The 26,002-nt window shown below is 54.7% G+C and overlaps 1 protein-coding gene across 4 annotated transcripts in view; it reads right to left on the reverse strand.

Annotated features, from left to right (window-relative positions):
• Window positions 1–26,002, reverse strand: part of MEGF11 (multiple EGF like domains 11) — a 218,629-nt gene that overhangs the window by 172,063 nt on the left and 20,564 nt on the right. The window lies entirely within an intron of this gene.

Below are 26,002 nucleotides of genomic sequence, written 5' to 3' on the forward strand. Positions count from 1 at the left end.
ACAGCTAATTATAAGAAAGTAATTAAGAGAGACATCTACGATGATGATAATTGTAATTAGAAAGTGCCTGGCAATTTCTTATCACGCAGTCAAAAGCTACAGCCTCCTGGGCCGGGAGGCAGCCGCAGCAACGTTTCCATCTACTTCCTCCAGCGCCGAGAAGGCTTGTTGGCAGCAGTTTGAGGAAGGGGGATTATTTCTCTCTTCCTCTGACATCTGCACGTTCTCAAGGTCGTCCTTTGCTCCTGAGAGATCTGCCCCACCATCTATTCCATCAGTGAAGGATTACAGAAAACCCCCATGTTGCCACCCAGGCCAATTTTGTAGGCTCAGGAAATCAGCAGCTACCATCGACCCTGTCCATTTCTTAGACGGGATCTAGACGAAGGGCTTTTTTTTTTTTTTTTTTTTTTTTGACAAGCAATGAGAGACCTTCTCTCTGCCTGGAACTGGCCTGACCGGGGGGGGGGGGCAGGCGGCCCCCAGTGGTGAGTCCTGAGGGGCAACCACTGACCTCCAAACACCCACTCCTCTGCCATGCCCACTGCCTGACCTGAATGCCCACTGAGGGGCCATGGTCAGGTGAGACAACAGAGCCCACGTCATGGTTGGTGTGACGCTGATACTGTTGCCTTGGTTTTGCCCAAGCCCTCGTGCAAAGGCACCCCGAAGAGCCATTTCAGATGCCCCACTGGTCAGTGGTCCACAGTCAGCCTGCCCTCTACCAGCCTCGCTGCGGTATATCGGGGGAGGGCCCCAGCACCCATGTCCTTCTGTACAGGAGGCTCTCAGGGAAGGTTCTGGTCTGTGAAGTTTTCCACAGTCCCAGAGTTCCAGGGAATGGGGGGACCCACCAACTAACCCAGTTCTCACTGGCCCCAGTGACCAGCTCCACTTACAGCCACAGCGAACTGCTTACCCAGCTGCTGGCAAGACCTCGTCTGACCACTCTTGCTTTCCCGGCTCTCCCTGCTCCGCTGGACGTTCCAAACAAACTGAAATGGGTCAGTATGCCCGGAACACACCGGATACCAGATGTCCATCCCCAGACTCCCCACCAGAGGCCAGCTCCTCAGCCCAGCCAGCTCCAAGCCCTGGCCTCGGCTGCTTCCTTCCCCCATCTGCACCCCCATAGGCTGAGGTCCTGCACGGTCCCCTACTGGGTCCCTCTCATCAGCTTGTCAGATTAGCTCAAGAGACCTCCGCTGCCTTCTGACGGCACAGAGCCACACCTTGATTCCTGGGGGCTCTGCTGGGGGGCGGTGAGGGCAGACAGTGAACAAAGAGCCTGCCAACTATCAGGGCTGGAAGGGACCTCAGAGAAAATCATGTCCATCCCTTCATTTTATGCACGGAGAAACTGAGGCCCGAGTGTTGGGACCTCGTGGACAGGAGGGAAAGAGCTAGGGGATGAGCCTCCTGAAGGAAAAGGGAGGGGAGAGGTACCCGAGACCACGGACCTTCCGCTCTCAGCCAGCTAGAGGCCTTCCCTGCCCCGGCTCAGGGGCCGGGGAAGCCAGCCCAGAGGGACAGCGCAGGGGACTGTGGCTGACAGCGGGGTGACAGGAGGATGAGAGCCGAAGGCAAAAGCCAGAGCAGCTGCTTCAACGCACTGAGCGCCCTCCAGGGGGGCTGAGCAGGGGGCTCAGAGCAGCTCAGAGGAGAAGGGAAGAAGCATGAAGTCCCCTGCCAACCCTCACCTCTCCCTGGAGACCTGACCACGGGTCTATCTCCTACACCCTCTCTCCAGCTAGAAGGGCAGGGCCTTTGGGTGCTCTGGGCAAGCTGCACACCACCTTTTCCCTTGGTCTCTGCCCCAGACCCCAGGGTCCCCTAGGACAATCTATCGAGCACCTCCCCCAAGCTCAGCCCTGTATCCGGCACGCTGGCTGCCAGTGACCCGATGTGCAGAGACGAGCCATCCCACAAACCCTGGGCCTGGCTCCAGGGATGCTGTTGCTGTCCCTGTCGTCCCTCCAGACCTCATTATCCCCCTCCCCACCTCATCACCCTGGGATTATGCCTGGGCTATTTGCTTGTCAAAACCTCAATCTGTTCATATTTCATAGGTGTTGTTTAGACAGTGTTGTTTGAAGCATGAAATATTGATAGCAAATATCCGAGGCCTAGGTGGCCAGATTTGGCAACTGGGCCACCGTGTGTTTATGTACCTGGTGGGGAGGGGACATGACACGGGTGCTGTGAGGACAGTCTCCCGAGGAGGAATGGAGGGGAGACCCACACCCCTCCCTGGGGCTGGGATTCCTGACTCCTACCCCAGACCCTGCACTAGCCCAGTGGTGGGCAGTCCCCCTACAGAGGGCTGGGGTGTACAGAGCAGCCCCTCCTAGAGTGTACAGGTCCTCTAAGTTCTTTCTGACCCCGGCCCCCCAAGCCAGCCGACTCCCAGGAGGGGCTCCCTGGCCTCCCTCTTCTCCGGCTCCTGTAACTCTCAACAGAGGCATTTTGTTGAGTCCCTCTTCCCACTGCTGTCCCCCCATCTGCTGTTGGGGACAGGGAATCAGAGGCTGGCCCTGACATTGCGTGCGGTGTGACTGAGAACCAGCCACCTCCCCTCTCCCAGCCCCACTGAGAAATTCGAACCTTTGCTCTCTCAGCTTCCCACCACCTACCCTCCTCTCTCAGTCCTGCTTCCAACATCCAGGTGCCGGAGGCATCTTTAGTGAGAAGCAGCACGGCAAAGACTACACCAGAAAGCCGGGTCTGGACGCAGGGATGCCACTTAGTAGCCCTAGACCTCGGGCAAGCTCACACCATCTTCGTGTCAGTCCCCATCTGTTCAGTGGGGGCAGTGACAGGACGGGCCTCGGGCTCTGTGTGAGGATTAGTGGAGTTGACAAAGCACCCAGAGCAGTGCCTGGGGTCTCGTAAGTACCGTGTGAGTCTTGCTATTGTTAGTAGGGTGTCCTTGGACTCGAGGCAGGTGGCTTCCTGTCTCTGGTCTAGAAAACGAGGGCCCTGCAACACAGCACCCTTAAAGCTCCGTCTACTGCTGACACCCTTGATGCTTCTGGGGCCACTCTGGCCCCACTGTGTCAACTTGCAGCAGCTAGAAGCTCAAAACGCTTCCACTAGGCTCCCTGGTCCTGGGTCATCTGAGTCACCACGGCCAGGTGCAGGCTCCATCACCCAGCTGCAGCAAGAAGCGAGAAAGGCTTCAGCCACCCAGTGCGCACATCTATGGAGGTAAAATATATTCCCACCAGAACCCCCTTAGGTACACGAGGCCCCTCGACTGGGCCAGAGGCCTCTCCTTCCACTGAACCCCACGACACGCTGTATGTATGGGGGGGTGGCCCAGTTGGTGGTACACAGCACGCATGGTCTCCTGCCACTTCCCCCTCTAGCTTGGGTTCATGTGGTCTCCCCAGCTAGACTGCGAGCTCCTTGAGACTACATCTAGCGTCTTAAATATCCCTGGATCTCCCCATGAGCCACACCTTACAGATAGTCCACGTGTGGCTGGCAGTGACTCTTCTGAGTGTCTGTCCTTTCCAAGGGACATTAACAAGCCAGGAGAAAAGGATCAGGATGTAGAGAGTGTGGACATGGGACCTGTGAGGGTCACGTGGAGGCTGGGACTTGCGGGGGTGCTGTCTAGCCTGGAGAAGGAAGTACTGGGCGGGAGGCAGGTCACAATCAGCTGGACAGGCTGAAATGCTGCTCAAGGGGGAGCCCTTCCATCCTAGGGCGCAGATGGCAGCCTAGCCCAAGGCAAGACTAGCTAACACCTGAATGGGTTCAGCAGTTCAGAGGGCTGTTTCCATAGGAAGGGAGCAACCCATTGCTGGGAACACTCACGCAGAGCACAGGGGTCGACAGGCAAGCTGGCTCTCGGGCCAAATCCCACCAGCGGCCTATTTCTGTGAATAAAGGTCAGTTGGAGCAGAGCCACGCCCATTCACGTACACGTCACCAGGGCTGATTTCGCACTAGGAGGACAGAGTGGAGCCGTGGCCACAAGGATGGATGGCCGGCAAAACCTAAAATATTTACACTCTGATATCTCATGAGGGGAGGGGGCCCTTCCATTCTAGAGGGTTCCTGGTCTGGTGGGAAATCAGACCATGGGACTTTCAAGGTCCCTTCTCCCCTTCTATTCTTCTATCATTTACTCACTGCCAGGTATGGTCCGATGGTAAAACAAAGCCGCAGGTGTGCTGAGGAAACACCCGTCGATGCCCAGCCTCTTTTCTAAAGCGGTGCTCTAAGTCTACTCAAAGCAGCAAGGGGTCATCAAGCTGGGACGCGTAACCTTCGGCCGCCACAAACGCTCAGCTGGCACTTTCAGTCTCTCTGTCCTCCTGGGGCTGGGGACAAGGACCATGGGGGATTTAGTGACCGCTCAGATTTAGTCTTGCTCAGGCAAACCCTCATCACGGTGGGGAGAAAAAGCCGAGTGAGGAGTCCCTTCTCTGCCGGCACTGAATTCCCGCCGCCCCCTTTCATCCTTGAGGCAGGCGTAATTACTGCTCCATTTACAGTCGGGAATCAACCACAGGAAGGCCTAAATAACTTGTGCAAACTCCCAGAGCCACTGTGCGAGATGGGTATCTCTCAACCTTGTTTTCGCGATCAAGCCCTCCCCTCCGGGAGCCACTTCAGACATCTTTTCCCTTAATCACTGCCTCCCATGAAATTTTGATACCACAGATATACATACAGTACCTACACAGATAGACAGGGTATTTGAGCTTTCTCTATAAACAGACTAAGAACCAATCCCCCCCCCCAAGAATACAGAGTCGCCATCTGCCCCCGCAGATCCCTCTCTGCCCTTCTGTGCCCCGAGAAGCAGACCTCTGTGCACTGCATTAATGGGCTTCCTTGCCCTCTGGCTTCTGGACGGGGTTGGCCAATGGGAAACATCAGCAGGAGATGGGAGGGCAAGGGGTTGGCAGTAGTGGCGGTCTTCTCCCCTACAGCTCAACGTGTCGGGGGGCGGGTCGGGGGTGGGGTGGGGGGACTTCTTCCAGCCGCAGCCTGGAGTGGCCCTCCTTGGTTGCTCGCTCTAATTGCACTGTAAATGCCCTAAATGGCTTCCTATCCCCGCCCATGCCTTTATAAATACAGATCCCTCCCCCCATCGGAAAGTAGAGCGCACCTATGAAACCTTTTGTAAGCCACGATGGCATAAAGCAAAAAAACAATTACCATTAGTTTCTATGAAAAAACTTGGACCCAAAAAATCACCTCTTAGGCGTTTCTGATACCTTAGGCCACCCCTGCTAACAGATGCACAAAATGAAATTGAGATGAAAGCACAGGTGCTCAGACGCAATTCGATGCTATGCAGGCACCGCTGAGCAGCTAAATGCAGCTCCCGGGGAAGGAGCTCGGGGCCGCTCGGGCTCCTCGGGCTGCACCCCGACCTCACAACCAGTGCTGCAACACAAACACCGAGCACGATTTTCACTTTCACCTTTTTTCAAAAAGTAAAAGTCCTCTTCGGCTGTCTTTCCGTTAGCAAAAACAGGTACTGATGTAAAAATCTCTCGTAAAAGCAAAACGGTGTAACACGAACTTTCGATAAGTGGAGGATGACTGTACTCATTCTATCAACCTCTCCCCAGTGAACGTGCCATTGGTTTCTTGCCAGGGCCCTCACTGACCCAGCGGCCGAGCCGGCTCGAGCCCACACCTTCGTGATGCTAACAGGCTCTTCCCCACATTCCCCACCACCACCTGGACCCCCAGCTGAGATAAGGAAGTTCCAGCACCGGATCTGTCACGGATTTGCCAAGTCCGCTCCCTCCCCTGGGTCTTGGTTTCTCTGTCGGTGACATGAAGGGGTGGAAGGACATGATCCAAATGTTCCTTCCAGCTCTGGGGGTGTAGGGTTCTACCACAGCAGCGATGGGCTTCTTGGCTTAGTGATTGATACCAAGTTTGAGAAGCATCCATATTCCACAGACGCAGACACGGAGCATGCCGTGGGACGGATGTGCTCTGAGATACCGATGGGAGGCCGGGGCATCGGTCCTGGGCCGGGGATGAGCCCCGATAAGCGGCCCAAGACCCAGCACAGGCATCTTGGCACCAAGCAAAGGGGTCGAGGTCAGACTTGGGGTCTCCTTCGCAAACAAACCGCCGAGACAACCCTGGCCCTCCCCTGACCAAGGCACCGCATCTGCCGTCCCTCGTGCGTGGCGAGCCCTCAGAATCAATTCGCACTCCTATTAGCATTCCACCCAAGACGACCGGTAAGTCCCTGAGGCGTTCATGGTAATATATTTTGCCTGGCGGTTTTGAAATGGTCTTACTAGTTAATGGAACTATAAAAATTACTTACACGAAAAGGTCAAGATAAATAAAGACAACTTCCATGTTCCCCGGCCAACGAGGCCGATACCCAGCTAGGACGAAAGAAGACTAGGGAGCCAGGGACAGGAGGTGGTGGCCTCCCAGAATTCTGCAGCATATGGCTTCGGGAGCGTCCCCCCAGCCCAGTGTCCCTGGTGCCCCCAGGCACATCGATCAGTCCTCCATTAGCATTCTTGGCAGGAGCCGCAGATCAGGCTGTCGTCTGATTCTGCTTGGAAATAAAGCGACCTACATCCAAGTGGGCCCAAGCGCCAAATCCAAAGTGACACACTTAGCGTGAGTGATTCGGCCACACCCAAGGTCCCGTGGCATGTGGCAGGGCGGGTGGTACCGGTGCCCACGTCGGGGAGTCACAGAACAATTCATCAGATGTGTATTATTCATTCTTTTATAACTACCAGCCCGAGTTCCCTGCGTGGCCAGGAAGAGCCAAACAGCTGGCCCTTCCTCTCAGCACGTCTAGAGGGGGCTTTGGATTGCGGTGGTCACATCTGGCTCCAAGACATAAATAGTCAATCAGAACACAAGAAAGGAAGCATTTCACCTGCAGAGCTGATAAGATGGAAGGACACTGGAAGCCAAGAGCTCTTCTTGTCTGGAGCCAAAAGCCTGCAGGTCCCCCTTCTTCCCATTGGCGGGGGAGGGGTGGGGGGGAGGGATGGGCACCGAGAAGGCTCACACAGGACTCGGACAGGTGACCAGCGGTTTTCTGCTCCCACCCAATCTGCCGAGCTGGCCCATGGCCACTCATCTTAATTTGGTGGTGCCTTTGTGGAGTTTTATTCTTTGTCAGCTAAAAGCCTGGGTCCCTGTTCCACTACTTATTAGCTGCATGTCCTTAAGCAACACAACTTGTCCTCAGTTTCCCCATCTGTAAAGTGGCTGTGGGCTTAGACAGTTATTGCAAAGAATAAACAAGTTGATTCATGCAAAGCACCTAGAGCCAGGGGTCGGTTATCATTGCTGCTGGTTGTTTTTTTTCTTTATGCTGTTGTTAATAATATTCCTCTTCCCAGGGCTGGCCGGGGTTGCTGGGATGCCACAGCCCCAAAGCATTCTTAGGTTCATTTCCAGCTCAAAAGAAAGGCTTGGGTGAGACCTAAGAGGCTTCCTCATTCACCGAGGCAGGGAGAGGGGATGCAGCACTGGGAAGCCTGAAAGTGTGGATACTGGGGTCAGGCAAGGGCGACCCACGGTCCAGGCTCAGCTCATTGGTGAATTATAATTGTAATTTCAGAGAAGAGAAGCCTGGAACAAAAGGAGGCCGCAGTCTGGCTGCCAGGCCCTTTCTCTCGTAAAAGACTGCTGGTCATGCTTCCGGGGCGGGGGCGGGGGGGTGAACTTGGGTGGGGGTGGGCTACCTGCTGCCAGGTGTCCTCCCTGTTCCTGGGCCCCCTGGGCAGGGATTATGCAGAGGAGTCCAAAATGCAGAAATGGCCAGGCCTTGTCCTGCCCATGGGACTCCTAGGCAGTGAACATTCCTCCTCCTGCCTGCTCTTGACCCCTTGGGAGGCAGGGTGCCTTCTCGGGGTTGTACACAGAAGGACTGCACTCGAATTCCCACAGAGGCCAAGACTGGGAGGAGAGCAGTGAATGGACTTGGGCGCCGGGCTGTCTGGATTCAAGTCCTGGTTCTGCCACTTCCTAGTTGTGACCTCAGGCAAGTTACTTGTGGTCTCTGGGCCTCAGTTTTCTCATCTTTAAAATGGGGACAATGGTCACCTACCTTATAATTTGGTTGCAAAGTTAAACCATCAATACAAATAAACTGCTTAGAATACTGCCCGGCACACAGGGACCTAGTTGCTACTTTTTTCAAGGTCGTCTATTCCATCTGCCTAATTCTGCCCTGTGACTGACTCCAGAAGCATTTATTAAGCACCTGCTCTCTGCCAGCCACTGTGCTAGGTGCGAATACCATCAGCAAGGAGACCTTAGTCCCCGCTTTCGCAGAGCGGTAACGAGCGAGGCGGCCAGCAGCTGAGTGCGCGGGCAAGCGGGGGCGGGGGGGGCATGGAGGCTAGGCGAGCAAGTGAGCCCACAAGCAAGATCTCTGGTGCTGGGGCACTGGGGTGACGCAATCGGTTGAGCCTCTGACTCTTGGTTTCGGCTCAGGTATGCTCTCGGGGTGGTGAGATGGAGCCTTGCTTTGGGCTCTGCGCTTAGCACAGCACCTGCTTAGGACTCTCCCTCTCCTGCTGCCCCTCCCCCCAAAATAAATAAATAAATCCTTAAAAATTTTTTTAAAAAATAAAAGGTCTCAGGTGCTGAAATCACAGCCAGTTCAGAGTGCAGGATGGGCGCCAACAGGAAGGAGGGAATCCTGTAAGTTGGCGCACAGGTGAAAGGCTCCACACAGAGGGGATGTTTGACTTGACCCTCATTCCTAGTGCATTCATAGAGCACTTAGCGTGTGCCAGATACCGTATCGGCCTTCCCCTCTCCCACAGACCGTGAAAGTTTGCTTCTTAGGGTTTTCTGCTAGAAGGAAACTTCCTTTACCTTCCTCCTTTGCACCTCTCACCTCTCCAGCCATGGCACTCCCTCCCACCCTCTCCTCTTTGGCACATGGCATTTCTGCCCGTGAATGAGCCTCAACTCTCCCTACCCCGGGCCTTCATAGAGCCTGGAACTCCATCTGCAACCCAGCTCTCCAGCTCTCTTACCACCTCTGCTTACCATTCACATTAACTTGGATGCCACTTCCTGCAGGAAGCTTTCCCTGACTGCACTGCCGACCTCCCTACCTTCCAGGCTGGGCTGGTTCCCTCCGTGCTCCTAAGCATCTGGTTTGTCCCATCGGGCACAGAACGGACTACTCTATGCCACTTTATCTCCCATAAACTCCACGAAGACAAAGAATGGGAGTCTGTTGTTCATCCTTATGTCCCTTACCTAACATGGTGCCTGGCCCATGGCAGGTGCTCGAAAAATAAAGGTTGAATGAGTATGTATCTGAATCTACAAAGGATCTCTCTCCTTTCCCTTCATCCTGAGCCCTACCTGTCTCTAATGAGGGCCACACCAGACTGGCTGGGATCGAATACATTACTCAGCTAAGAGACCAGGGCAATGCCAAGTCCTAAATCATCTCACGGTAGCATAGTGAAACGCTCTTTAGAAAAATTCCATGGATTCTCCGGCTAATAAACAAAAACCATTCAGCCAAACCCAACAAGAAGGATTTCAGTCTGGGGTTTGGGGCTCCCGCTTCTAGCCTGGAGCCCTGGGGGCCATCGCTCATCAAACACCAGTATCAGACCGCAGACGCCCCTGGGAACCTTCCTTGTATCTCCACCAATCACCCCAAGATATTAGCCTGCCTCTCATGGCTTGCCTCAACATGGCTTAGCTATTAATAGTGGTTTATCAATTAAAATTGCCAACTTGTCAGGATGTCCCTAACGGGTGTCCACGTAGAGCAATCATGTCCAACCGCTGGGCCTGACAAAAGCCCCAGTATTCCAGTCGATTCCCTTACTCCATCCCACGGGTCCCAGAGCTGCCGGTGGGCGCTCCTGGTATGCTCGGCCCTCCTTGCTTTGTAAAGCATTTTGCTGGCTGAGCTGTTCAAACCACCGATGCCGCACTCCTGCGAGGAGCAACAGCTTCTCGACTTGTTAATGATGTTGGAGCATACGGCCTGAGTCAGCAACCCCCAGCACACAACCCAAGAAAATCTTTTTCTGGGTCTTTTTTTCCCCCATTTGACAGATGCCAGGCTTTCTCTAGAAAGACACATTCCGACTGATTGATTTCTTTTCTTTGGGAAATTGATCCTCATCACCTACAAGGAAAGCAAAACATGAAGCTTGTCGAGTATATTTTTTTAATGCTTTGATTTAAAAACCAGTCCCTTGGTTCCGTCTTGCAACTTGTCTTTCCCGAAGGAGCTAGCCCCTTCTCGTGACCACACATGACAGAGTCCCAGAGGAGGGGGCACAGGGAAGCCGGGCAGATGGATGACAGAGAGACCCCAGGCAAAGGGACGTGATTAAGCACAGGGACTGAATTCAGGTTAGACAGACCTGGGTTCAAGTCCTGGTTCTTCCACTCAACTAGCTGTGTGGTCTTGAGTCAAGTGAAATGCCCTAACATGGCAAGGCTTTGCGTTCTTTATCTCTGACCAACAGCATTGCCTAAATAAAGGGTGCTGTGGGGGGCTAGCTGAAACGACTGAGCGCTTGACAGAGTAGGCTTTTAGCGAGGGCCCCGTAAGTAGTCCCAGCTTTTACTATCACGGTTGGTTTTAGAGGAGGTGGCCCACACGGGACACCCGAAAATGCTGTACTCAGGGACTTCGGCAGACATTCAGAATCATGCCATCTCAGTGCAGAAGGGGCCAGGTAATTAGAGTCCCCAATTCCACCACCTCATCCACAGCTTGGAGCCCCTTTCCCACATCCCATGCCAAACTTCAACAGAGATGCCTCCACTAGCAGGGAAAGCAGTCACCCTGTCCCAAACTCATTCAATTACATCCACACCCTCAAGTGAGATAGGCTCTCTCCAACCTCTGGGCCTTTGCACGTGCTGTATTCCTTCCGGAGCCACTCCTCCCCCTCCTCTTTGCCTGGCTAACTCATCTCTCAGGTCTCCCCTCCAATGGTGCCTACTTTAGGAAGCCATTCCCTAGCCCCCCTTGATAAATGAGGTGCTCCTGATATGTGCTCCCCTAGCACCTGCCCTTCTTCATCAAAGCACAGGCCACATGTCCCTGTCTGGCTTGTTCACGATCCTCAGCACTGGCCCAGGAGCTTCTGAAAGCGAGTCCTCAGGGCCCAGCACGGTACTGGCACGGAGCAGAAGCGCGATACACATCTGCTGACTCTACGAAAGAATGAATCAATAAAGCCCCTTCCATCTATGAACAGCTCTGACCACTACAAAGCTTTTTGCTTCACTGAGCTCAAATCTGCGTCCTCGGAGCTTGTCCAACTGCCATCTTGCCCTTTCCCGTCCCCCAACCTATGTCTCCTCCTGATTCCACATAACAAGGCTTCGGGGAGCTTTTCTCTATTGGAACGGAAGCAGAAGCAGATCGGAACCAGAGTAACAGGACCCTACAGCTTCTGAGCAGCGCGGGGCTGGGACAGAAGGTGCCTGCCCATGGAGAAGTGTCCTTCTTCTGTCAAAGTTAGTCTTTTGTCCTGGTCTGCAGCCAGGCGGCAGTCACCAACCAGCACAATGAACCCCACCCAAAGTATATGAGCACTGTCACTGTCCCATGCTCCCCCCCCCTCCCGCAGCGAGCAACCCACAGTCCTGCTGGGTTTAAATCTCATTTCTATTGAGAAGCTAAATCAGAAGCTACTTAGAACCACTGATTTAGGGCTTTAATAAAAATAATGCAAAGTGAATAGGAAAGGCAGCGGTGAAGGTCACCATCACCGGCTCCTCCCCACTGCACTCCTGCCTTCTCTGCCTGCCTCTTTGCCCCCCTGAGGACCCCTACATTCCCTTGCAGTCCCACAAAGGGGAGTGGGTGCTTTTATGAGTCAGTGCCCCTCACAATCATACCCCCTTACAGCCCAGGCTCTGTTTGCTTCTCACTGGGCTGTTTAGGAACTTCCTGCCACCTCTGGACCTTAACGTTCTCTTCTCTAACAAGACCCTGGCCTGACAGTCTAGAGGCTTCTGCCTGTGCCCCAGCTCTGTGATTAATTTGCCATGGGGACCACTCACAGCATCTGTCTGAGCACCGTGGGTGGTGACGGGATGAAGCAGAGGCTCAGAGCCTATGCCATCTGAGGTCGCATGAGCGGAGAATTTGTAGTCCTCTCCTGCCCAGGCTCAGAGACATTGACTTCCCCCCCACACACACCCTCCCCTCCCGGCCACCAACCCAAACCATCCCTGATCCAAGGCCAAGCCCAGAGTGTTTCCTTACATTCCAAATAACACTATTTGAACATTTAATGCTTTGGTAGTTAGGGGGAAATGTTATTTTTAAATGACCTTTTATTTTTAAAATCACTCTAGCCTGTCCCTACAGCTTCTCAGGGGCAAAACCAGGATTCAAGCCGAGGGCTCTGTAGGCGCAGACCTGGCACACCTCTCCCTGCTCCCCCATACGGCCTCACGAGCAGACCCGAGCCTGCAGGCGGTCAGGTAAAGGAACAATGCTGCCCATGATCTGGGTGAGCAGGGAAGGCTTCCCAGAGGAGGAAAAAAAACCCCAGTTGGGTGGCATGAAGCACTCTCACCTGGGCAGACTGAGGTCTTGGAAACCCAGCCCCAACCAGCCCTCTCTTCAGACTGCAGGGGCCAGAGTGGGGACAGCAGCCTCTCACTGCTCCAGGACAGCACCGGCCACCACTCTGGCCCTGGCGACTTGGGTGGAAGGAACAAACATCCCAGGACCCTCCTAGTCTCACTCTGCAGGATGCCCCTGCCCTTTGCCCCCTCCTTACTCCCCGCCCCCTCGCCCTGCCCTGCCCTGCAGCAGCCCTCAGTTACGCAGAAAAAACTGCTGAGCCAAGAACAGGCAGGGACTCTGTTCTCCCCTAAATATTTCCCCCATGGGCCTGCCTCTGCCTCTTTGGGGGAAAGCATCACCTCAATATCCTTGCACCTGAGACAATGACAAACATGAAGGTCATTTCCTGCAGCACTGTCCAGGGAAACCTAAGCTTGGAAATAACCCACATGTCCATCCACAAGGGAAGGGGCAAAGAAATGATGGCACAGCCACACCACAGAATACTGTGCAGCCGAAAAAAAGGAACCAGACCACTCTTCCGTCCGGAGACCATCTGCTAGAGCCAAAGGGAAAAAAAGGAAAGGCAGGACAGGGTTTGGAAGATACGGCCATTGGTGTAAAAATGAAAATGGGTTGGCAAAGAGTGCACACGTCTATTTCCTCCTCTGTGCGTTAAATAGCTCTGGGAAGACGCACCCAAACTAGTAATGGTGGTCTCCTCCAGGAAGGGCACGTGCAAGAAAGGCTTTAGGGTGCATCCCCTTTCCAGCGGGGAAATATCGAAGCAGGTGAAGTATTGTCTGTGCAGAAAATAAGTCTCACTTAAACTGTAAAAAATAAGGCAAAAGACTTCCGTTAACATACAGAAGAATCCCCCGGGAGAGGAAACACAGCATCACACGTCCTAGTCCCGAGTGAAGTTGCCAGCCACTACCGTGGGGCCCTGAGCGGGTGGGACTCAGGGCTGATGGTGAGTGTTCCGGAAGGTTTGAGTCAAGGGGCCACGCACCACGTGCAGGTCGGTTCTCCTGATGAGTTAGGGCGTGGAAGTCACCTCTCCAGCAATGACTGGGTCTCTGTCGCCCCCAGCCCTGTCTGCAGCAGGTTCCCCAGGGCCCCTGCCGTGCCTGGGAAGGGGTGAGCGGCTGCCACCGGCCTCAGCACAGCACCGTGACACCCAATAAAATACAATCGCCCGGATTCCCGAGGCGGCGGTTACTCCTGTATCACACAGAGAGCAGTATTGATTCTTCCAAATAAGACCCTCGTTCTCCCTCAGTCCCACTTTGATCAGCCTCATCTGGTGAGACGCCTGCTTCTCCCCTCCTCTGTCCCTTCCTCCGTCCTCCTTCCTCTTTGTGTTCTCTCCTTCTCTCCCACCCCACTCCCTACTCCCTCAGCCTGCTGGCTCCACTTTCTTCTTCGTTAACGCAGCAATTCGCAGCCCTGCTCACAAACTGCCTTCTTCCCTTCATCTCCAGTGATGATCCACTCGTCCATACCCAGGCGCTCCAGCCCTTGGTGGGGGATGGGTCGGGGCAAACGGAGGGAGGAGGGAGGAGGAAGGAGAGGGCAGAGGCTGCAGCGTGGCCCAGCTGGCCCTGTCATTTCAGGTCAGACTCCCCCCCTCCACCCTAGAGGGACCTGCAGGAAGGAAGCCGATGGGCACCCCCACCCACCCACCCGGTCAGCATCCGCTCTGGAGAGGAAGCTGCTTCCAGCGGACAGCACCATGCTGACCACACATGAGCATCTCCTTTGGGTCCCTGTTCCCCTTCTTTGTACCCCCCACACTAGCGCGAACTCCCCCTTGGAATGTCAGACTGTCCTTTCCCTGTTGCTGCCCATCCACCTTGCTCCCTTTACTTTAGGGTTCGGGCCGTGCCCCTGCTCTTGAGGCATCTGGCCCGAACCCCAGCTAGCGCTCTACTTTGTCTCATAGTTCTGGGGACACCTGGCTCCTAAGGCTCTCGGACTCCTTCAAGGTTGGAACAGGTCTTCTTTATCTGTGCCCCACTCTCTCCCCCAACCCTGCCCCGTTACCTAGCATAGTATTTACAGAGGAAAGCAATTTGGCAGGTATTCGCAGAAAGGGAGGAGGAAAAGCAGAAGGAAGAAATGGAAAAAAGGTAAAACCGATTTCTGCCTCTGACTTTTCCAAGCACGTAATAGTCACTGTTCATCGGGCACTTGAGCATTTCTAAAGCACAATTACGTTTGCCATTCCCTCTGCTTTCACGACTCCTCTAAGGAGTCAGCAACACAGGTCTGTTATTATACTCACTTTACAGATGGGGACAGCGAGGCTCAGAGACATGAAGGTACTTGCCCAGGGTCACCCACACCAGAGATGGCTGAGAGCCCCGATCTCCCGGCTCCACGACCCCTGGCACTGACACGGCCTCTCTCTTCACCTGCAGCGTTCTCTGGCCCATCTCCCAGAGCGCTGGCGTGATTGAATATCACCTCTCACGGAGGGCCCATCTTGCAAGCTGAGCTATCAGCCGCTGGAGAGCAGAGACCCCTGCCTGATGCTCCTTCCAGTGCACAGACAGAACCCGGGGCCCGGCATCGCACAGTGGCCCGGGGACGCTTGCTGGTCACGGAGAGCCCTAAGGCAGGTCTTTCTCAAGGCCCAGTGGCAAGGGCTGTGTTGGGAAGGGGGCCTGGAGCCCCTGCCTCACATGGTGGGGTGTGAGCCATAGTGCTCCTGCCTCCCCTGGTGCCCGAGAACACAGGCTTCGAGAAACCAGAGCCTGAAAAGAAAGGACACTTGTTTTCCCCTGGGGGCAGGAAAGTACAGAAAAAGTAACCATTCAGCCTTTAAACATGTAAAGGCTTCTTCTACCCCCTGACCCAGATCACCGACTTACAGGGGGCACGAACAGCATGCACTCAACACAACATTTTAGCAAAACAAGAAAGAGGCAAGACGAGGCCCCGAGTGGTGGTGCGTGGGTTGCCATGGAGTCCGACGAGCCTTCAGAAGGCCGCGGTTAGGGCTGAAGCCCACGTGCTTCCGTGGCTCCCTGCACACACGTGTGGACACACAGCCCCCAGCCCCTGCTCCGTGTTCCTCGAGGCCCCCACAAAGGCCTCCCAGAAGGAGACCAGGTGAGCGCTTCTCTCCGCCCCAGTTTTCTCATCTGGAGAAGGAGGAGGACGACACCTTCCTTGCCGCAAAGAACACAGAATAGCCAGTGTTCTGCAGAAAATACAAGGCGTGGTCGAGTTGCTGAAGTGTGGGCCCTAGAGCTGGGGTTCCTGTGCTCCAATTTCCATTCCACCACTTACTAGCTAGTTACTAGGGCAACTCGCTTAACTGCTGGCTGCTTTGTTTCCCCTCATGCCTGTAAGAACAAGCAGCTGGCAGGCACTACAGGTAAAGGCGGCCTTGGCCTTGGCACGGGGAGAAACGAGGGGCGTGGAAGACAGCCTGAGGGCAGGTGTCCCATACCAGGGCAACTTCACACCTTCCTAGCGTTACCGGGTGCCCAGACCCTCCTTTCCCACGATCTTGCTTTCCAGCTCCCTCCCTACTTGCAGCTCTTCGCCAGGACTGTCAGGTGCACATGGAGGAGGACCCCAAGCAGCTCACAGGAGACAGGTGACACCACAAATTCAGAGCAGAGTCTTGGCCAGAACTGGGTCCAGCAAAGCCTGTTTTAGCTGGGCACTGTGCTGGGCATGGGGCACCAGAGTACCCTGGAAAAGAAACATCTAGACAGGGATCCAGAGGTCCACGGGGCATCGCCCACCCCACAGGAGGAGTCCTGTGCCCACAAAGGGAAGAGGGGAGCCCTGCCAGACCGCACAAGGCAGGGGTCGCCACTCCCTAGCCCAGATGGCCCGGTGGTCTCAGGTCCCATCTGCAGCAACAGGGACACCTTCACGCTCCCCAGCTCTGCTCTAGGCTCTGGCTGCATTAGCCCCGGGTCAGCACTGACCCCAAGGTCAGGGGCTATTCCCACGGGAGCCCTGTGGGATCTGGCCCTGCTCGCCTCTTCTATTCTGCCCTCCACCAAGTTCAAGTTTCTTAGGTGCATAAATCTCCATCACACCTCAGGGTCTTCACCCATGCGGTTCGCCTAGCCAAGAGCTCCCGCCCCGCCCCCAGGCTTCACTCCTCAGCCTTCAGATTGCAGCCCCAACCCTCTGCCCCGATGTCCCCATCCTCCCATGTGAAGGAGGGTCCCTGGTAGCGGCTCTCAGCATTCCATATTCTTCCCCTTCTAGGCACCCACTGAAAACGGCATCCTCCATTTACCTGGGGAGCAACTGTTGAAAGCCTGCCTCTTTCTAGGGTATTAGCTTCATGGGGGTAAATACCGCATCTCTTCTGCTGACCCCTGACCCTCTATGTCTGGCCCCAGCACAGAGCACAGTAAGCACGCCATGCACGTTGCCTGAATAAAAAGTAAATGAACACACGATGTAGCCACTGGGGTAGGCACTCAACAAACGTGTTAAACAAATGACCCTTTTGTCCGAAAAGGTGTCGTAATTACTGTCATGAAGACACCACCGAAATAAACACTTACCTTTCCTGTCCCCACTCCATGCCTCCATGGAACTGGATATAAATAACACCTTGCACTTGTGTGTAACAAAATAAAACTCTAATTCCTGTTAGATGCCACACTTTAACCTTGTGAGGTAAGTAGGCAAATGCTGCTATCCTCACGATGGTGTCCAGGGAGGCTCCGTCATTTCCCCAGCCTCACACAGAGGTTAGTGGAAGCATGGAGAGCAAAGCAGAGCTGTCACCTCTGTTCTGATCAAGCCAGACCTGCAGCCCTTCCCACATTCAAGAGGAGAGTGGAGAAGTCTGGAAAGGATGCCTTGCTGGGTTGTGAGCTCCCTGAGTGAATGGCCATTTTTGTTTTCATTCCTGTCTCTCCATCACCAAGCCCAGAGCGTGGCCCGTGAGAGGTACTTGAAAATAAATTGCTAAATTGACAAATGATGTTTCATCTAGAAAAGAAAATTGGAAGGAGAGGGTAAAGGAGAGAGGAGAGTTTCTTAAACATCTAAAAAGCTATTATATGGAAGAAAGAGACTTGCTCTAGGACCAAAGTAAATACCTTTCTCCCACTGAGAGTAGTCCACTTGCGCTTCCCTAAGAAAGAATGAGTTGCCCGTCAGCCAAGGTAACCAAATGGAGCCAGAACCACCATCTCTAGCTGTAAGAGCAGCAGGGCCTCCGAGTTACACAGAGCCCTGGGGCTCTATTTACATATCGAGAGTATGCATGATGGCCCAGGGCTCAGGCAGATTAGCACCCAGACAGCCACGTCCAGGGTCAGTGGTCTGCAGGGTTCCACCTAATCCCGAGAATGTGTGACTCCCAATCTAGGAATAGAAGGGAATCAGGATCCACCCCCATGTCTCCAGATTCATAGTCCCCAGCTTCAGGGGACATGAAGCCTGACGTTCTGAACCAGACGGCCTCACAACTTGGCTTCAAGCCTCAGCTACCCCATTTCACTGGGGATCAGAAAACCAAAACTCCCCCCTAGTGTGGGTTCCCCGATGCCCACTGTCCCCTTGGTGCATCTCCCCCTCCCTCTACCACCGGGGCACAATCTCACTCACACACAACCCCCAAAAGTCCTCCCTGAGAGCCTTCTCCCGGGGAACCCCACACTCCAGCATGAAGGCACCCTTGCGTGGGGAGAACAAGGTGCAGCTGGAACCAGAGACAAAGGGGAAGGGAGGCAGCCATCTCGGGACCGGGTGCCAGCTCCTGGCTGCCTCTAAAGGTCATTGGATGCAGCTGTCACCTGCGGTCCTCCCCTCTCAGTGGGCACAACTAGAGAAGAACTCTCAAATGGCCTCCACACAAGGAAAAGGGAGATTCATGAAGGAGAAGGAGAGGGGGGAAGCCAAGCAGGAAAGCTCTCACTTCCAGCCTCCTTAGCTTTACTGATTCGCGGCCATTGCCACACCAACATCAGAGCAAGAGGCCCAGCGGGCTTGATCTGCCTGCCCATTCCCTGGGCCAGGCCTCACTGTCTCTGGGGAGGGGGAACCAGAAAGGTGGCCCCCTAAAGGTTGGGGTCAGCCCTTCCACTGCCAGAGATCCGTGAGCAAGCCCCCCTCCCTGCCTCTTTGCGGAGGGGCTATTTTGATTTCCCCAAAGTCTCCTCCTGGCAGACACTGAAATGGTCGAGAAACCCTTCCAATTGCCTGTTAGTGCCACAGAGACACGGAAATATTCAGACCCAAACCCTGCCTTGCAGGCCTTCCAGGCAACTTCCCCAAGGGGGTGGGGGGTCAAGGGAGGGGAACAGGGGACAAGGACATAATGTAAGCAAAGCGCCCCAAGTAAAACAGCGGGGCGCCCAGAGCCCGCCCTGGGCCTCTGAGAGCATATTCTTCTGGCTGGGGAGACAGCAGGGCCATAAGCCCATGTCCCATCCCCACAAGCCAGAGAATGAGGGATGTGGAGGGGCCACGGGCCATGTGCCCTCCCCGCTGGGACGCCCCGGCCATGCACTAGGGCAGTCAATCTAAGGCCAACCCACTTAGATCAGTTGTGAGGACTCGACTGTGGAATCTCAAGTTGGGGTACCCTCACAATAAGAGGCAGGTGGGGGTCAGGAGAGGGACAGAGCTGGCTTGGGATCAAGTTTCAAAGGGGAGAGGGCGCTACTGTCCTCCACCTGGGTCTCCTCTTCCCTCTCTCCATCCTGGGGAGCATGGAGGTTAACACCTTCCCTCCTCAGGTGACTGGGCTACATTGTAGCAGGAACCTTCTGGAGAGCAGGAAATCACCCAGGAGACTCTAACGCGAAGCTTCCCGCTCATCCGTGGGAGAGACACTGAGAAGCCCTGAGACAGGACAAAGGCATCATGCGGACTGCTCTAAGAAGCACGCCCTCAAGGAACATCGGTTTGGTAGAGCTGCCTCTGTCGAGGTCTGGCACAGTCCCTAGGAAAGGGCCCTGGCTTTGGAGTCAGACAGATCCAAGCTTGAGTCCTCTCTTCTGGTTCCCAGCTCAAGGACCTCTGGCCAGTTACTTGGCCTCTCCATGCTTCTGCTTCCTCATCTGTGAACTGGGATGACACAACCCCCCGCAAAGCATTGCCGGGAGACTGGAGGAGCACCTGTCCCGGGGCTGGCATGCCGTGGGCCCTGCCACGTGGTTCTCCTTCTGCCCCACTGGACATGCCGCACGTGCCAAAGAAGAGAGCTATCATTTGGAGTGAGAACACACCGGACTCTATTCATCATTCCAGCCAGCTGGGGAGCTGGGGACAGGAGAGAGCCACTTTGGGGAAAGGATATTAACGGTTCCAGCCAACCAGAAGTCCCTCATCACCTTTAACTCTCCCAGAGGGAGCCTGTCCAGGTTGAGTTATCTTCTGTGGGCAGGAAAAGCAGCTCTGGCCCTTTTAACCTAACACGGATCATAGAGCAGAGAAAATATAACAGCCCCAAACCACTAAGCACTCTTCAACTAGATTTTCCCTGCCCTGCCAAAGAGGCAAGCGGCGGCCACAGTTAAAGCAATGACATGTATATTTTCTGGAGGCAATGAAAGACACACCTGCCCAGTGGAGGTGGTATGGATCCCAGGGGAGCTGGCAGGGCAGTGGGCCACGTGACCTCAGAGGTAGGCCCTGGCCAGGGCAGCCCAGCAAGGGGGCAGCGGCTGAGTCGGGGTCTCTGGGGATGGCCAGCCACACAGTGGGCCCGAGCACGGGGACGTCCCATTGCTCTCCATCACCCACCTGCTTGACTGCGGGGTTGGTGGGTTGCCGCGACATATGCGGGAGAATTGCGAGTCTCATAATTCACCCAGATGGTGCAAGCTCCCAAATTGTTCTTTCTCAAGAGACAGCTCTTCCACCGCTGGGCCATATGGCTCCCCTTGCTCTGCACCCTGCTCTGGGAAACGAACCACTGTGCACCGGCAGCTCCCGGATCTGAGAACCGTCTCTTGTTCTTAGCGGGTAATTAAGACCTCCCGCTGAGAGGTCCATGTTCTCCACGTGTGGTTTGTACCCGTGTCAGAGAAGAGTTTTAAAGCTCCAGCAAGGTAAATACAGGTGGCTGAGGCCCGCCAGCCTGGTCTTCTACCCAAGGGGAGCCCCTACCAGCACAGACTCAGAGAGATTGGCCGCCCCGAACTCAGTTTGCCATTCCTCTGTGCATGGCGAGCCCTCACCCCACCCAGATGCACCCTGGAGCTCCGGGCTGGAAGTGACCTTCAGAGGTCATACTGTCCACCCTCTGATGGAGACTCATTTCAGCACAGACAGGAGGAGACAGACACAACAACAAAGACCTTTAAGACTAGCTTGTGATTTAGGAATGCACCAAGCCCCTCATAAGCAGCACTGGCTTATGAGTCACCAGCAGGCTGGCTCCTCGGACCCCTCTCTGGGACACCTGCACACTGCATCCCAGGCCCGACACAGACATAGACTTCCGGTCTTCGTGGCAATCCACACACTGTCCTGCAGCCAACAGAGCCAGCACTGGGGCCTCGGCATACACAAAGCAGATGCATACCAGGAGCCTGGTAATGCTCATTCGCTCTTCTGACAATTTCAACCATTTTCTTGAGGAAGTCAGGGGAAGGGCCCACGTGCCCCACCTCCCAACCCTATGCTTACACTTGCAGGGCTTCCTCCCAGATCCGAAAACTGTGATTCCTTTTGCCCTCAGCGAAACTCTCTCTGCATTACCCTGCCGTACTAGACAACAAGAGCTGACACTTATTAAGCACTTACTGTGTGCCAAGCCTGGTTCCAAGCATTCCATGTGAACTTAACTAAACCTCATCCTCATAAGCCTCAGTGGAAGGCACTGTTATCACCCCATTACACAGATAAGGAAAGTGAGGCAAAGAGAGGATACATAGCAGGGTCCCTTAGACAAGGCTTCATCTCAGCAGGAAACGGAAACGAGCATAGGAACTGAGCGAGACAGACAGCCAGCTCAGCTAAATACTACCTACCCTCAACCTCCAGAGATACCAGAAGCTTCCAGATGTGGTCTTGTAGCCGCTGAGCCTGCAGACCACTGGCTGTAACAGAATGGTTAGGAGTATGGAACCAACACCAGATGCCTGGGTTTGGCTTCCGGCTGCATTGCGTCATTGCTGGGGGGCCTTGGGAAAGTGATGCAACCATTCTGTGCCTCCCTTTCCTCCTCTACAAAATGAGAATGTGAATAGTCCCTGCTTCATAGGGGTGTTGTGGGGATCGAGTTAGTACAGAAGTGAGGCCTGGCATAGAGTCCATGCTAGGTAAGGGTTAGCTAGGAGATAAAGTAGCAGTAGGAGGAAGAGGTAGGGGAGGAGAAGATGGTTATTCCCACCACCGGAAGGGTTAGGCTGGCAGGGGCTCGCGATTACAAAGCCCCGTCACATGGTCTCGCAGGACAGGCTCGACGCGCCTGTTCTGTATACAAGAGAAAGTCTGCGCCGGGAATGAGGAGGGAGGGAGGGGTCTTGGATAGCTCAGCTAGTTGAGGTGGGCAGCGGGCCAGAGCCTGGGTACTAACGACAGGTCACCCCCACCCCGGCCAGGGCTGGGGCCCCAGGCTTTTAAGCGCAAGGTTCCTCAACGCCAGTCCGCTGGAAACTGGCTCACCGCTTACTAGCTGTCGGCGCTTGGGCAAAACATTTAAGTTCTCAGAGTCTCAGTTTCACACGTGTGAAGACAGGAACAGCTCCTAGGCAGTCATCTTGAGGATAAAATGAGGGGACATACATGACAGCCTGACACCAAAAAAAAGTAAGCCCCCCACCCCCGCCTCGGTTTTGTGAAGGCGAAGCCCCACCAAAGGAGGTCCTTATGGAGGGTATGTTCCAAACAGGCCTGGTGTGCCCCAACAAGCCTCTCCACCTAGTCTGGGGTCACCAGGAGCCCCTGCTCCCCCTCTCCCACCCCGCCTGGTAGTGAAATCTTTAGGTGAAACTGCGAAGACCTGTGCCAGGCCCGAAAGCTCCTGCCTTGGAAAGCTTCGTGAACCTCTTGGCTACAAGAAACTTGTCACGATCAGCCCAGGGATACGTATGTCCACCCTTTCCAGAGATCTCCCGGACTCAGTCTCATGATCCTTGGCCAGTCATGTTGTCGCTCTTGGGTTCTTCCTCCAACTGCCCGTTTCCATCTTAAACCATTCCCTCGGTCCTAGGTCTCATGTTGGCAATGAGAAAACCTGCTCCCCACCGTCTCCATCACCAGAACGCACACGGCATAGAAGCTCAGAGCCTATGGGCCTTCTGACTAATTCCCCCGTGAGGAAGCTAAAGCCCAGAGAGGTGGTCTTGTACCCAGCCAGCACAGCAAGAGAAGGACAGAGCGGGTGAGGGGAACTCCATCTCTAAAAGCCCCGTCGGGCCTCACATGGGACAGCACCGTGGCGGCCTCGAGCCATGAGGGGGTGGCTCCCTGCTAGAGACAAAACCCCAGTTCTACAGCCAGGGTCAGGGACCTCCTCCTCAGAGCCAGAAGCCAGAGCCAGGGAGGGTTCTCCGACAACAAATGTTGCTTCGTGTCCCGGGACTGGGAAGGCCCTCCAACCCAAACCGTCCCACCAGGCACCAGATGGCATTTGACTTTGGGGCTGAAGACCTCATCTCGATTCAGACCAGCAACCAGCAGAGAGTGTAGCCCCAAGCCTGGCTCTTGCCTCTGGGGTTTCATGCAGAGAGGCAATTAAAAAAGAAGGAGGGTGTGCTCTGGTCGGAAAAAAACTAGAGCAGCCACGAAGCTACAGAGTCTGTCCCAGGGCTTGTAAGCCTGCCCCACGGGATCGAGGTCGGAGCCCAGAGGAGGGGAAAGTGAGACCAGGAGGAGGAAAGCCGCAGACCAAAGAAGGAAAGGGAGCCCCGCTTGCCTTCCTTCCCGCCCCAGAACCAACTCAGCTGGTAGTGCTTTATTTAAGTCCATTGTACAAAAACAAGATTAAAAGAGACAGGCAGAACAAAGCATCACTCTCCCTAACAAAGGCCCCTCCACTTAGTAAATTAGGAGCTCTTTCCACCTGACACACTCTTAAAGGGAAATCTTCAATCACCATGGGCTGGCAGGGCACAGCAACAAAAGGTCTGTCCTGCGACTTTATTCTCAAAGCCCAGAGCAGGCACTGAAATGGTTTTATGTAATAGAGATACTAATCTAGTCCATATAATTTTGAGAATCCTTTATGGAGGACTGAAGGGCGTTGGAGCCCTGCGGCTGTTTGAGAGATTTTCCGCTGCTTATGCACTTACCTTGCCAAAAGCTTTGCTGAGCAAACAAACAGTCCTCTAAATCACACTCACTGCTGATTTACTATCAGGCCTCTGCAGTTTGTATGGTGATGGAACCTTGCGGATAAACAGAGGCCAAGGCCTTGGTCCTTTGGGATGAGGGATGCCTTTAAACTGGGGATCCCCTGGCTCCCAGATTTGAGACTTTCCCTCTCCTTTCTGTTGGCTCAGCCCAGGTAAAGGTGGCTGGAGGGGCAGTTCTTTGGCCGACCAGGGGTGGGAGGCCTCCCTGGCCTTTGCCCTTGGCTCCAGGTCCGCTCTGTCCTGGAAGGAGACTGATGGTGTCATTTGCTCCCTCCCCCCCCCCAGCCCCCCAATCCAGAGCAAAGACACAATTCTGGCTCCCTTGGTGACAATTCAGCACCACGCGCTGCTTGAAAAGGAGAAAGCGAAGTGGGAAAGCAGGATGGGGAAGGTGACTCTCGAGAGAACCGGGGGAGACATGAACACACACACTCTCTAAACACACGAGCATGCGGCTCTGCACCCGGCATGCGGGTTACGGGGCCCTTTCTTGGCAGACACGTGACACACATAAAGCAAGTCTATATGCCGAGAACACACATGTGCACACACAACGCGTCAGAGGGGGAGCTCTTCGCACACGGGAAACCCAACACTCACAGATACACCAGTGCGCGTACAATAAGAAAAGCTAACATTGCCCCACCACCGACCATGCGCTCGGTTACAGTTATTCCCTTATTCAATGCTCACGACAACCCCTTGAGGCAAGGTACCATTGCTACTCCACTTTACAATTGAGTAAACTGAGGCACAGAGAGGCTAAGTAATCCCCCCCCCCTTACAGAGGCAGGACGTGGCAGTCTGATTCTAGGATCTGTGTTCTTGACCTTTATATTGTCTGGCACGACATGCCACACAGACACTCCTTTTTTTTTTTTCTTTCCTTCTTTTTAAGTCATCTCTACACCCAGTGCGGGGCTCAAACTTATGACCCCAAGATCAAGAATCACATGCTCTACTGACTGAGCCAGTCAGGCGCCCTGAGACACCCCTCTTGTGGGTCGGGAGTAGCACCACCCGTGCGGACTCACGATGCCATGTGACGCACGTCCGCACAGCCAGCGCTCCAGCATCCGTGTATCACACAGGTGGTGCAGACACAGCACACCCCCAGGCTCAGGCCAAGACTTAGGGGAGAGGGGAGTGAATGTCAAAACAGTTCAATACTTCTGCTCTAGTCAGTGCTGCCACCCCGCCCCTCCCCCAGCCCCCTACCTACCCATAATCAGGCACCTACAGAGTTGACACACAACGGGCCTCTACGTCCCTATTCCACTCTAACCAACTGGTAGGAGTGCCACACGGTAGTTAAATATTTTCATTTTTATCCCCGGGTATGGACGAGGCAGGACAGTGGGACGTGTGCCTACAACAAGGTGAGGGGACCTGGCTCTTGGGCCTTCTTAGTCTTAGCCAGTGCCCAGCCAGCATGGTATGAGGGGGTGTCCGGCTTTCCCAGCTGGTCCCCCCACCCCATCCACCTGATGGGCAGCAGACTGAGGCTTTTCAAAGACAAGAGTACTGAGTGGACACTGGGAGCAAAGGAGACTCGGAGGTGTCATTTTCACCTTCACTGAGGCCACTCAGCTTCCCCTAATCAAAGAGCAAATAGTAGGGGAGACTTGGGGGCTGGCTTGTCTGTCACCCACAAAATCCCATGAATGGCCACTTTTTGAAACCTCTCTGCTACAAAGACCAGGAGGGAAGAAGGAGCTTGACAAACCAGGAGGCATTGCACAAGGAATTTTGCTTCCTCGTGTCTTGGAAGCTCAGTTCCAACCCAGGGGGTTAGCCTCCTGAGTTCTGGGACAGTGGGTCCCCAGGCATTTTGTGCACATGGGTGACACTGGATCCAGACACCAGAACTCGGAGGCTCTGGGAACTGAAGGGGGAGGAGGGGAAATGGGGACAAGGAACCTATCTGAGGCAAGCCACCCTCTACTCTGAGATCTCAGGGTCCCACCCAGAGACCACTCCTTTGGGTGGCCTTTGAGGGTCCCCAGGAAAAGCTAGCCCACATGACCTTCTTCTAATCAACAAGGCTACAGAAAGCATGTGTCCCTGCTGGGCCCGGTGGTAGATGCTAGGGACACAGAAGGGTCCCACAGCCATGGCTCTCAAGGAGCTCACTGTCCGGGGAGAGAGAGAGTAAGTA

Source organism: Ursus arctos, unplaced genomic scaffold (genome assembly GCF_023065955.2).
Source record: "Ursus arctos isolate Adak ecotype North America unplaced genomic scaffold, UrsArc2.0 scaffold_28, whole genome shotgun sequence".
NCBI classification, from domain to species: Eukaryota; Metazoa; Chordata; class Mammalia; order Carnivora; family Ursidae; genus Ursus; species Ursus arctos.